The sequence below is a fragment of the Mustela nigripes genome, chromosome 1 (genome assembly GCF_022355385.1).
Source record: "Mustela nigripes isolate SB6536 chromosome 1, MUSNIG.SB6536, whole genome shotgun sequence".
Taxonomy (NCBI): domain Eukaryota; kingdom Metazoa; phylum Chordata; class Mammalia; order Carnivora; family Mustelidae; genus Mustela; species Mustela nigripes.
Window position 1 is genome coordinate 257,058,040 of NC_081557.1, and position 12,067 is coordinate 257,070,106.

At 37.3% G+C, this 12,067-nt stretch overlaps 1 pseudogene; it reads right to left on the reverse strand.

Annotated features, from left to right (window-relative positions):
- Nucleotides 1-5,303: 5,303 nt before the first annotated feature.
- LOC132001524 (large ribosomal subunit protein uL22-like) overlaps nucleotides 5,304-12,067 on the reverse strand; it is a 66,618-nt pseudogene continuing 59,854 nt past the window's right edge.

Genomic DNA, 12,067 nt, shown 5'->3' on the forward strand with positions numbered 1-12,067 from the left:
CAAACAAATAAACCCAAGAACCTATATTGTAATCACTTTACTCAGGGATGATCTGATGTCTGAAAAATTGATTAATGCTAAGCACATTCAAAATTGGCCAATGCAAAAAACATAACACTAAGGTTTACGCTTACAATTAAGAAGATTTTCAAAATAATTGAAATAGATCATACACACACACATAATAACAGGTTAATATCCAAAATATATAAAGAATTCACACAACTGAATAGCAAAAAAAAAAAAAAAAAAAAAAACTAACAAACCACAAATAATATAACAAAAAGCAAAGGACCTGAATAGACATTTCTCCAAAGACATGCAAATAGTCAATAGGACTATGAAAAGGTGCTCAAAGTCACTAATCATCAGAGAAATGCAAATCAAAACCACAATGAAATATCATCTCACATCTGTTAAGAAAACTTTAAAAAACAAAGGTTAGCAAATGTTACAAGGATATGGAGAAAAGGAAACCTTTGTATACTATTGGTGGGAATGTAAATCAATGGAGCTACTATAAAAAACGGTATGGAAGTTCCTTAAAAACTTAAAAATTGAATTACCAGTATATATCCTGAATTGAAATCAAAATCTCAAATAAATATATGCACTTCCATGTTCACTGAAGCATTATTCACAATAGTGAAAATGTAGAAACAACCTAAATGTCGGTGAACAGACACATGAAGAAAGAAAGTGCTATATACATAAAATGAAACACCATTCGGTCTCAAAAAAAGAAGGAAATCCTACCACTGGCAACAACAGGCATGGACATTGTGCAACAGTGAAGTAAGCCAGACACAGAAGACAAATACTGCATGAATTTACTTACATATAGAATCTAAAATAGTCAAACACATAGAAGTAGAAAGTAGAACATTGGCTGCCAGTGTCTGAGAGGAAGGGGAAGTTGGAAGATGTTGATCCAAGTGTATAAATTTCCAGATATGCAAAATAAATAAGTTTTGGAGTTCTACTAGACAACATGGAGCATATTACTAATAATATTGTATTACAAAATTAAAAATTTGCTAAGAGGGTAGATAGATCTTATGTTCAGTCCTCTTACCACCAATGAAAACAAAAAAACCAAGGGATATGAGAGGAAACACTGGACTTGACAGATAAGTTTATGACCTTGATAGTGATGAGAGTTTCATAGGTGTAGACTTATCTCCAAACATATCAAGTTGTGTACACTCAATATCTACAAACTTTTGTATGTCAATCCTATTTTAATAGAGTACTTAAAAATAAAATAAATAAAATAAGAAGAAGAAATTGGAGTCATAATCAGATGACTGCTTGGTGAAAATATGGTTAGAATAAAGGCAAGGCTGTGTTTCCTTTAAGTAGGATAATTTGACCCAAATTGTAGAGAAAGGTTACAATTAGTTCCATCCATTAGGCATTGATTCTGGTTAACATTAGTAAGGGCATTTTCTTGCCTTGGCCCTAGATATTAAGATGCATAGTTTACTTACAGATCATATCATCACATATTCAAATCACACAACCAGCAATGGTATGTTTTTTTTTGTTGTTTTTTTTTTGTTTGTTTTTTTGTTTTTGTTTTTGTTTTATTTATTTGACAGAGAGAAATCACAAGTAGATGGAGAGGCAGGCAGAGAGGGGGGGGGCGGAGCAGGCTCCCTGCCGAGCAGAGAGCCCGACGCGGGACTCGATCCCAGGACCCTGAGATCATGACCCGAGCCAAAGACAGCAGCTTAACCCACTGAGCCACCCAGGCACCCCACCAGCAATGGTATGTTTTAAGCAATAAAGTTCTCCATCTTTAAGCATGATCAATGATTTCAGTGGCATAATATATGGTTTCCTACCACACAGCTATAAATAGGTTTAAATAAGACTTTAAAGTAGTGATTACTTAAGTTTTAAGAAGGAAGAATAAACACCATAAGTGACTCTTAATCTCACAAAACAAACTGAGGGTTGCTGGGGGGAGGGGGTTAGGGAGAAGGGGGTGGGATTATGGACATTGGGGTATGTGCTTTGGTGAGTGCTGTGAAGTGTGTAAACCTGGTGATTCACAGACCTGTACCCCTGTGGATAAAAATATATGTTTATAAAAAATAAAAAATTTATTTAAAAAAAAATGGATATATTTTGGTTTTCATGATGCAATATCTTTGTACCCTGATACTGAGTAATTAAATAATTTACTCTTTCGATTCTACTACATGCTAAGTACTGTGCTAGGCACTGGGGATTTTATGGTAAACCTGCAGGGACTTTGCCTTCATAGAGCATTCTGCACTTCATAGTGGAATAACATAGACTGCATTTTTAAAAACAGTATCTGTATGAGTTTCCTCCAATTAGTGAATTTCTCGGACTATCTGGTATAGCTCATGTGGTTAGCTACACATGCAAGTCTCATAAAGTCAGTGAGAACTCCCAAGGAAATGGAAATTGTATAATGTGATTCAGTATGTGGGTGCTTAAAGAACATGTAAATTAATTGTCTACTTGATTATTTTCCTGCTATATGGGAGAATAATTGCCCACTGATTACATATTGCCAATAGCAGAAAGTTATTTGAAATGGACATTTGTTGTTTTTCACCATGCCTTTGAGCCCAAATATTGATGAGACTACTGCTATGAAATTATAATAAAAGTCAATGGGAAAATAAAAATTTATATTTAATTTCTACTTCACAAACCTCTCAAATATATACCTAATACAAAAACACATTGCAAAAGTAGTCTTTTTTTTTTTTTTTTCAAATTTATTTGACAGACAGAGATCACAGGTAGGCAGAGAGGCAGGCAGAGAGAGAGAGAAGAGGAAGCAGGCTCCCCGCTGAGCAGAGAGCCCGATGCGGGGCTCCATCCCAGGATCCTGAGACCATGACCTGAGCTGAAAGCAGAGGCTTTAACCCACTGAGCCACCCAGGTGCCCCGCAAAAGTAGTCTTAATGGTTAAAAAAAGAAAAAAGAAAGAAAGGGTAGCAAAAAACTAATTTAAAAAGGAAAAAACCAAAATAATGGAAGAATCAAGAAAAGGCTAACTCGGTTATAAGTCACTAGGACAAGAAGACCTGATCTCAATTCACTTTCACCAACATTTGCTGGGCTCCCCCAGGTGCACGGCAGTGTGCTAGTTTGGAAGAAAATACCAAGATAAGTAAGAAATAGCTGTGCTCCCCACAGTTGCACAATTTTGTGGGGATTTATTTTCTTCTCGTTCTAATTTCTCTAACTCAGGATGCATAAAGGGTATGATTCTAAATGAATATCCGGCCCTCCCCGCATATTACTGGATTGTCTGAGAGTTAATGAGAGGTTTAAGAGGAGAAATTAAAACACTCACAAGAGCCCTCCATTGGTCAGACCCCCTTGCACAGTGATTGAGCTTTTCTGTTGCATTTTCATGGCAATATCTCTCTGGGTTGTTTGTGAGTTTGTCTCATCAGTAAGAAGAATCTCATTGAGCCACCCACCAAGCACGCACTTGCTAATCACTGTTAATTGCCTACAATTGAGATCAGCAGACTGTTCACTGAGTACAGTGATGGGCACTTAACTTATCGGCACAGAGGTTTCCTGTGTGCCCATTTCCACTAATGGATCATTTGTCCTCAGAATTGGAAGTCTCAGCATCAATCACATAAACCAGACTCAGTAGGCAGAAGTGCTCACCTTCCTCTTCACCTCCAGGAGGAGGGCAAGACAGAGAGGTGCTTACATCTGGCCAGAAGGTACACAGCTTTTGTGGAGAGCCAAATCCATTTGCTCCACTGGTAGAGCTCAAAATAAGGAACTCCTAGAGAGGCAAAATATTCTGAAACAGAGATGATGATGATGATAAGAGGCAGAAAATTTCGCTGTCATCTCTGTTTTCAGACTCCCTGCCAACACGCCACAGCACTACACAAAAAGTTAAAGAATGCCTCCAGAGATTACTGAAGTGGCGATCTTCTTCCTAACTTCCTCAAAAGCTGCTTCCTTCTAAGGGGCTACCATCACTGTCCATACGGAGACAAAGTCACAGTGATCGGAGACTAACCTCTGACAGCATATGGATCTGATGCACAAGGAATTAGGAAACAATGCTTTCCATCACCAATCATTGGGCCTATATGTCTTCCTCCACAGGTCGGAAGGGATACAATTAAACCTTTGTTTGATGTGATTTACATTTCCTTATAATTGTAGCATATATGTCTCAATACTGAGGATTAATGCTCCTTAAAGAGGGGCATTTCCCTGGAGTTTGTTAAATCTCCAGCATACAGTAAGCAGGATAACCTTATCCCTTACATTCCCAAGCCATTCTTCCTTCACCTCCCAAGAGCACTATTTATTGTTAAAGCTTCTCGTTTTAGGTTATTAAGAAAAAATTGCTCTGACCCTTGTTAAAATGGAAAGGAAGATTTTATTCAACACTATTGTGATAGATCTCAAGATTCTTATAGTTGAGGAGAGACATCAGGCTTAATTCTGAATACACCAAAACAGCTGAAGATTTACGACCAATGGGGGTGTCAGTCGATAGAAAATGACTAAGGGGAGACATGGAGAGTAGGTAGACTCTTACTAAACTGACCTAATGGGATAATTGATGAAGGCAGGCCAGGGTAACCAGGGATCAAGGGAGGGCAGGTTCTCACTAAACTGACTTAATGGGATTCATCCTAAAAGTGGATTCAGCAGACCGAAGGGAGGGCCCAAGGATGAGGTCTAGTCTAAGGAAGGAAGGAAAGAAGGAATGCTCACAGGAACCTGCCAAATGTTGGGTCAAGGAGAAAACCTTCATCAAGTGGAGGCAGTGACCCTAATAATAGGCTACCCTCTGTTTAGAGGTTACAAGGGTTAAAAACAGATTTCTTAAAATAAGTATTTTATTGGAGCTTCCAAAATCAACCAGCCAGCTAGGAAAAAAAGAAGCCCCGCTCAAATCGACTTGAGTTTCGGTTTACAAAAGATAATTTAGATTTGTAGGTCATGTATTTTTAATAATGCTTCTCTCTTCCATCCCCAACTCAACCTGCTTCGACCTCCACAGGTATTTCCCTCGACTTTCAAGTCTTCCAACCATCCCCTGTGCCTCCTTGTCCCTTCCTTGATTTTCACCATCTTTGTTTCACCTCCTAAACTCTTCCATCTGCACCTACCTTACCTCAAGCATTTAGGTTTGATTTTCTATCAGCTTATAGAAATTCCTGGATTCAGTCTAGTTATTATATTGTGGGTCTGATTATCATTGTCCCTTCCGAATTTTATCCCTTGTCCTTAGGTAAGCGAATAAGGAGATTTTCTAAACCTTCCATCTATCTATTTTCATCGAGATAAAGTGCACCGATATCATCGTTAGGATGTGAGTCTTCCGTTTCCTTGATTGGAAACAGCTGTGAGCTTTGAAACCATGGGTACTCTCGCATGGTCATGGAGACTGTGGAAAAGAACAAGAAATCCTTTATAAAATGAGGGTGTAGGATCTAGGATCTACGAAATTCTTGTAGAGAGCAGGCCTTATGAGAGTTTTTGCATTGTTCTCTCTGGCCTCGGATTCATAAAATACCAATTTGTGTCAGGTAATTTTAATAATCAATTAATGCCTTTTTTAATGTCTTCATTGCTTTCATCTCCACAGCCACAATAACCCATCTGATTCTTTTCCACACTCTAAGCACCTGAACTTGAGTATGAAACGTACCGAAATGGTATTGTAGTATACATCTATTATAATATTAACCACTGACATTCTCGTCCTGGAAATTATCCACTCAAACTCTTTGTGAACTTTTATCTTGTGTTGCCTGACACTTTCTTCTTGATTTGCAGGTTCTTTATACTTTAAGCTATTTAATCCTTTTTCATTCACATACTTTAAAATATATTCTTCAATTGTTTCTTAATGTTTATATTCAATACCCATTGTTAAACAGAAGAAATCTTTAATGTTACTGTAATCAAACCTATTACTCTTCCTCTATTTGTGATTAATCCATTTGTTTCTTATTTAAAAAAATAATCTCTCCCACCAAAAAATAAATAAAGAATAATAATTTAAAATTTAAAAATCTCTCCTAGACTCAAGGTCATAATGATATCCTGAATTTTGTTCTATTGGTTATATAACATTTCCTTTTACATATAGGTTTTTAGTCAACTTTGACATTAAGGACGCAAGGATGAAGTCTATTTCCCAATAGCATTTGTTAAATAATCATTTTTCTATTAGTTACGAACCCACCTCTACTGTATATGTAAATATACATATATAAGCATTTGATATATACGTGTATACACATACACACACACACAAACACATACACGATCTATCTATCTGGTAAAATAATACCTTATTCTTTGGTCAGGTAAGTCCTCTCTTTACTTTTGTGGGTATGAAGGGTATTGCCTATTGACTGATATTTAGCTCTCCATGAATTTTAGTATTACTTTGTTCAATTCTCAAAAATATCACATTGGAATTTCTAATAGAGTTTCAATATGCTTATAGATTAGGTAGGGAAGAATTAACATCTTTACAATGTTAAGCTTTCTCATTCACATTTCTCATTCTATTGTCTTCAAATAGCAGAAATAGGAGACAATACCCCATATGCACCCCCAAAAATCTTTAGATAATGACAAAATGATCTAGTTAGCTTTTATGTAAATGCTAGATACTTGAATAAAGGCTTATTTGGAGGAAATTAGGATTTATTCCAATTAGTTTTTCATTTATAAGGCAAAACGTACTGAGCTGCTCAGGCCTAGTCAAAGTGGTTTGTCGTGACTTGTTTCCAATACACTGGGCGACAAGGAAGCTGCACCATAAAGTTCTTACTTCATCAATCAATATAACTATTGGAGATGACTTCTGGATTGCCTTTTAACTCTAAATGTGACAATTTTGTAGTCTGTAAAGTTTTCTAATTTTGTAAAATTTCTAAATGTCAGAAGTTTTGCTATAATTTACACAGTCTTCCTTATTGCATAAAAGTTATTTCTATTATTTTTCTTTCAAATTTCTTAAAAGTGCTTTGATTCTTTATGGGTTATTTTATTTTTTTTAAGATTTTATTTGATTTGATTGGACAGAGAGAGAGAGATCACAAGTAGGCAGAGAGGCAGGCAGGGAGAGAGAGGGAAGCAGGTTCCCCACCAAGCAGAGAGCCTGATGGGGGGCTCGATCCCAGGATGCTGAGATCACGACCTGAGCCAAAGGCAGCGGCTTAACCCACTGAGCCACTCTGGCACCCCAACTTTATGGGTTATATTAACAATTTTGTTCCCTTTAAGCACATTATTTCTGTGCCTCAATGGTACAGAGAAGTCAATTGAAAAGAACAGTAGTATTAGTTGATTAATTGTAGAACCCAGAAATCAGCAGTTTTATTTTACTTAAACATATTTTTCTAGTCATTGTTTTCTAGGGACATACTTTACAGGGAAAAGAAGTTAGTCTTTAAGATACCTTCTTCATCTATAGGCTTCTGAATTTTTTCCTTCCTCTTAGACAATCTGAGTAGTTGATATTTTTCTTCTTAATCTAAACCTCTTTGTTTAGATGCCTGTATCATTATTGTCTTCCACTGGGGAGAAGTTGAGTCAACATGTGACAGCACAATGTTTACCACAAAACTGATGGGGGGAAAGGGATAAAACAGTTAATGGTGTGTGTATTTCAGAATTATGGCAAGAGAAAACAAAGTGTGACACACTTATTTAATGACGCTTTGTACTCCAACCAACGCTCCAGCCAACTCTGATTGCCCTACAAATTTACCTGTGGAACTTCTTCAAACTATAGAAATAATTTTGTAGAAATATATGGAGTAATTCCGATTTTACAATAGGGCTGGAGTAGAACACAGATGTGTAATCCCTTTAAAACTCCACAGATGATAGCGACATGAAACTGTAATCATGGTTTGTGAAGAGAACTTATGTGCCTAATTATATATCTAATTCTCAAACTACTAACACCCTATCAAGTTGTCCAAGATGTTACTGAATTCCCTCGGTGACAGTGAACACACTTTCCAAAGCAAACCTACCCAACTTTAGAGAGCAAGAAATTCCTCCAAAAAATAACAACTTTGAGAAATTGGTTTCATGTCTTTTTAATGAAGCTATTTAAAACAAATCTGATTCACTTCACCCAAGATGGCCTTTCAAAGGTTTCAAGTAGATTCATTTCTGAAACACCCTTTTCCAGGCTCAACACCTTCATCTTCTCAACTTTTTCCTATACGGTAACATTCCCAATCCATTTCACCAGCTCTGTTCTTGCTATCTGAACACATTATGGTTTGTTTGTATCTGCTTTTTTTTTTTTAATTAACATATAATGTATTATTTGTTTCAGGGGTACAGGCCTGTGATTCCTCAGTCTTACACAACACCCAAGCACCCTTAGAACAGATGAAATCCTTCCTAAGAAAGCTCAGAATCTGGAAGATCAAAACTAGTTTTCTCTAAATCTAGATGTTATGCTTCAATGAATGTATTTTAGTATTTATTTGTGCTGCTCTTTGTGGCATCCATATCACACAAACAGCTCATGTTTAACCTAAGTAACCTAAAATTCCTAAATGGACAAACCACTTTCCATATATTCATACTTGCTGCCAACTTTTGGCCCTAAGAAAAGGATATTCCATTTATTACTAAAAATAGCTACCATATTAGGGTAGATCTACTGTTACTACATCACCATTTTGGGGATTTTGTTTCTGTCATCATTTTTAGTCACTGTTCCTCTCTGCTTCTGGGCCAGCTCTGTATTCACTCACATCACTCATCAAAGTGCTCAAGAGGAGCAAAACTCAGATGGAGCTCAGGGCACTGACCACACGGATTGTCCTCCAGACAGTGACATGGGTTAATTGGTTGAACAGCGCTGATTATTTCTTTTGAGTATATTTCTTCTAATAGCAGTTAATCTCTTGAGTTGTACAAGGTTCCAGTCCACATTTCTAAACTATTTCCAAATCAGCATAGTAAGAACTTTCCAAACATTCTGGGCCAAATATTCTAAGCTTACCATATTATCCTGATAACTTTTTCCATGAAAAAAATAAATGAGGGCCTAACTTGGGCCCACTAATCTTTTGACGGTTTTTAGTAAATGCCATTTTCCACTCACAGTGCACCAAATTATCCCTTTAATAATCTCTCTCAGAGTCTTACCCAAATTTGATGATAAAAACCTACCCCTGTCAACATCAGGCATGTATACATAGGCTCTCCCCCTGATTCTTAGTTTCTTCTCATCATATTTTATTGTAATTTTCCATGTATCTGTGACTGAAGGCAAGCGTTGTATCCAAGGGACAGTGCCTGATACACGAAGTACTTGTTGAATGAGAAAGTGAAAAAAAAACAAAACAAAACAAAACCCCTCACTCATTTATAGCAATTAAAATTGAAGGCATTCACAAGATTTTAGATAACTAGTGTGGTGGAAAGACTAGTCTAACGTAGTACCCATGATTTCTACCTTCTGGTATTTATACCTTAAGGTAAGTGGAATCTGTGATTATGTCTAACCAAGTGAATAAATCAAAGGCAATGGGGTATATTTGTTTACAAGCATACAACTATATTACATAATATTGTAATGCCCATCTTGCGAGGAGACTCCCCCCTTCCTTAACAGTTCTAAGGAACTAAGAAATCATGCAGGGTAGACCTACATGCCAAGAAACTGAGGGTAGCTCCTTATCAACAGTCAACAAGAAACTGAGGCCCCCAAGCCAATAACCACTAAATATTGAACATTGCCAATACCGTGTGAGCTTGGAAGCAAATCCTTCCCCAATCAAACCTCAAATGAAATCTCACCAGTTGACCCCTTGACTTAAGTTTTAGAAGGGACTCAGATAAGCTGTGTTTTGACTTTTAAGTCACAGAAACTATATATCCAAATCATCCAGGAAGCTTTGTAATTACATACATGTAGCAACCTCAACCCTCAGAGTACTTTGAAAAAAGCCCCCAGGGGATTCTGATGTTTACCACTTGGGGAAAACTCCTGACCTAAACTAACAGCCAGTTTTATTATAAAAATTAAAAATGAAACTATGTACGAGTAGTACATTTCTCATTATCGCAGTGCTAATGACTACCAGTCAGGACACTTTTCCCCTTTCACACTAATACCTTTATACATACCCTGTGTACTGACTACTCTGTTCACAAATACATGAAGGGTCTCACACCTTTAAATTAAAATAAATAAATAAATAAAGTGGGGGAATACTTTGTTACACCTTCTCTGTATTTCTATTCTGCTCACTCTTTTCAAAGTTCTAGCCCTGTAACTGCCTTTTTACCACTCACTCCCATGTTCTATGACTTTTGATCTTAGTAAATCCATTCACTAAAATACCTATAACCTCTTAGGATCCACAAGATAGCATACTCACCTTGTTCTTTTTCTTCTATTATGGTGGCACAGCCCTAAGTGATAATAAAGAAAGGACGGATGCAAAGATAAAGAACAAAGATTACTGCCCTAATTGGGAGGGAGACAAACCATAAGTGACTCTTAATCTCACAAAACAAACTGAGGGTTGCTGAGGGGAGGGGGGTTGGGAGAGGGGAGTGGGGTTATGGACATTGGGGGAGGGTGTGTGCTATGGTGAGTGCTGCAAAGTGTATAAACCTGGCGATTCACAGACCTGTACCCCTGGGGATAAAAATATATGTTTATAAAAAATAAAAAATTTAAAAAATAAAAATAATAAAAAAATACATTATATGTTTATAAAAAAATTTTTACATTAAAAAAAAAAAAAAAGATTACTGCCTTAGACCTCCCTTGGTTTTGGATGGTTTATGCAACAGAATACCACTGAAGGGGGCAGGAACTACCATCAACCCCAGGGTCCCAACTTAATAGTTGACTTTACTACCCAGTCCCCTTTTCTCCTAGTAAATAGAGAAAACTCTGTTTTACATTCTCAGACTCACCAAAGAGGAAGTGGGCCAGAAGCTATTTCTTAAGAAACTATAAATACTATAGAAATAAAACTTTGGAAAGCTTGAGCTAAGGACAAAGATTTGGAAAGTCTCTTTCCCAACAAGCCAAGCTTCTTATTTTCCTATCTTGAAGCATCTCTGTGGTCTGAGGCCTGTAGCAAGGAGAGGGAAGAACAGTTGGGTCATACCTGGCAGCCTACAGAACCCACGTAAAGACAGTATTCCTGCTGATACAACATCTTTCTTTGGCTAAAAAGGTAGTCTCTTATTTAAGTGGTAAGAAGTTGTTGATTTTGGTTTGGTAATATTATATGAATTAGAAGGGAGGGAGTCAATCAAATCTAAGACGGTAACCAGACCCTCTTAGAGCCAGGCAGGAACCAAGAGCAAAAGCATCGCCTAATGAATAAGGTGATCTGAACGAATACAAAGGGCAGAAAAGATTCTCGTTCTAGTACTGTCAAAGCAGAGTATTCAAGGTGTGCTTTATTCTTAACCAGCTGTGCATTCAGTCTTTGCTTTTCCCTGAAGACTGCAAGTGGTGTTGAAGTATGCCTATCAGTATTCCACTAACGGACACATGTCTCCATATTTTTGCTATTTTGTTCACATTTATCATAAGAATCTTGGTCTCCTAGCCCCATCTGCGACCTCTTGGTCTTGATTCCAGAACCACCGTTCTTATCAGAGATTATAGATTTTGAGTGCATCTAGGTCAGCCCTGCTTATCATATAATATCCTTGCCTCTGGCATGCACCTGCCTTTTTTGTAAAACAATCTTTTCTTTGCCTTCCTTAGGTCTCTTTTACATGGCCCCATGTAACATGCTTTGCGTGTTAACTCCGACTTACCAACGCAACTCATACCCTTCAGTGAACACTCTATAAAGGCCTCTTTCTTATCCTGAAGCAAGAGGCTCAGAAGTTACACTGACAAAAGTTTCTGGTCCGTCGGTGTCTGTGGCTGCAGTGATGCATTCTTCACCGAACCTATCTGATATCTGTTCTTTCAGCTATTCTGAAAGAGAGAAGCTATTCTATCAACAAACAGGGCAGTCTGTGTCCTCCTGGCTATCCCCAGACTGAACTATATTTCCAC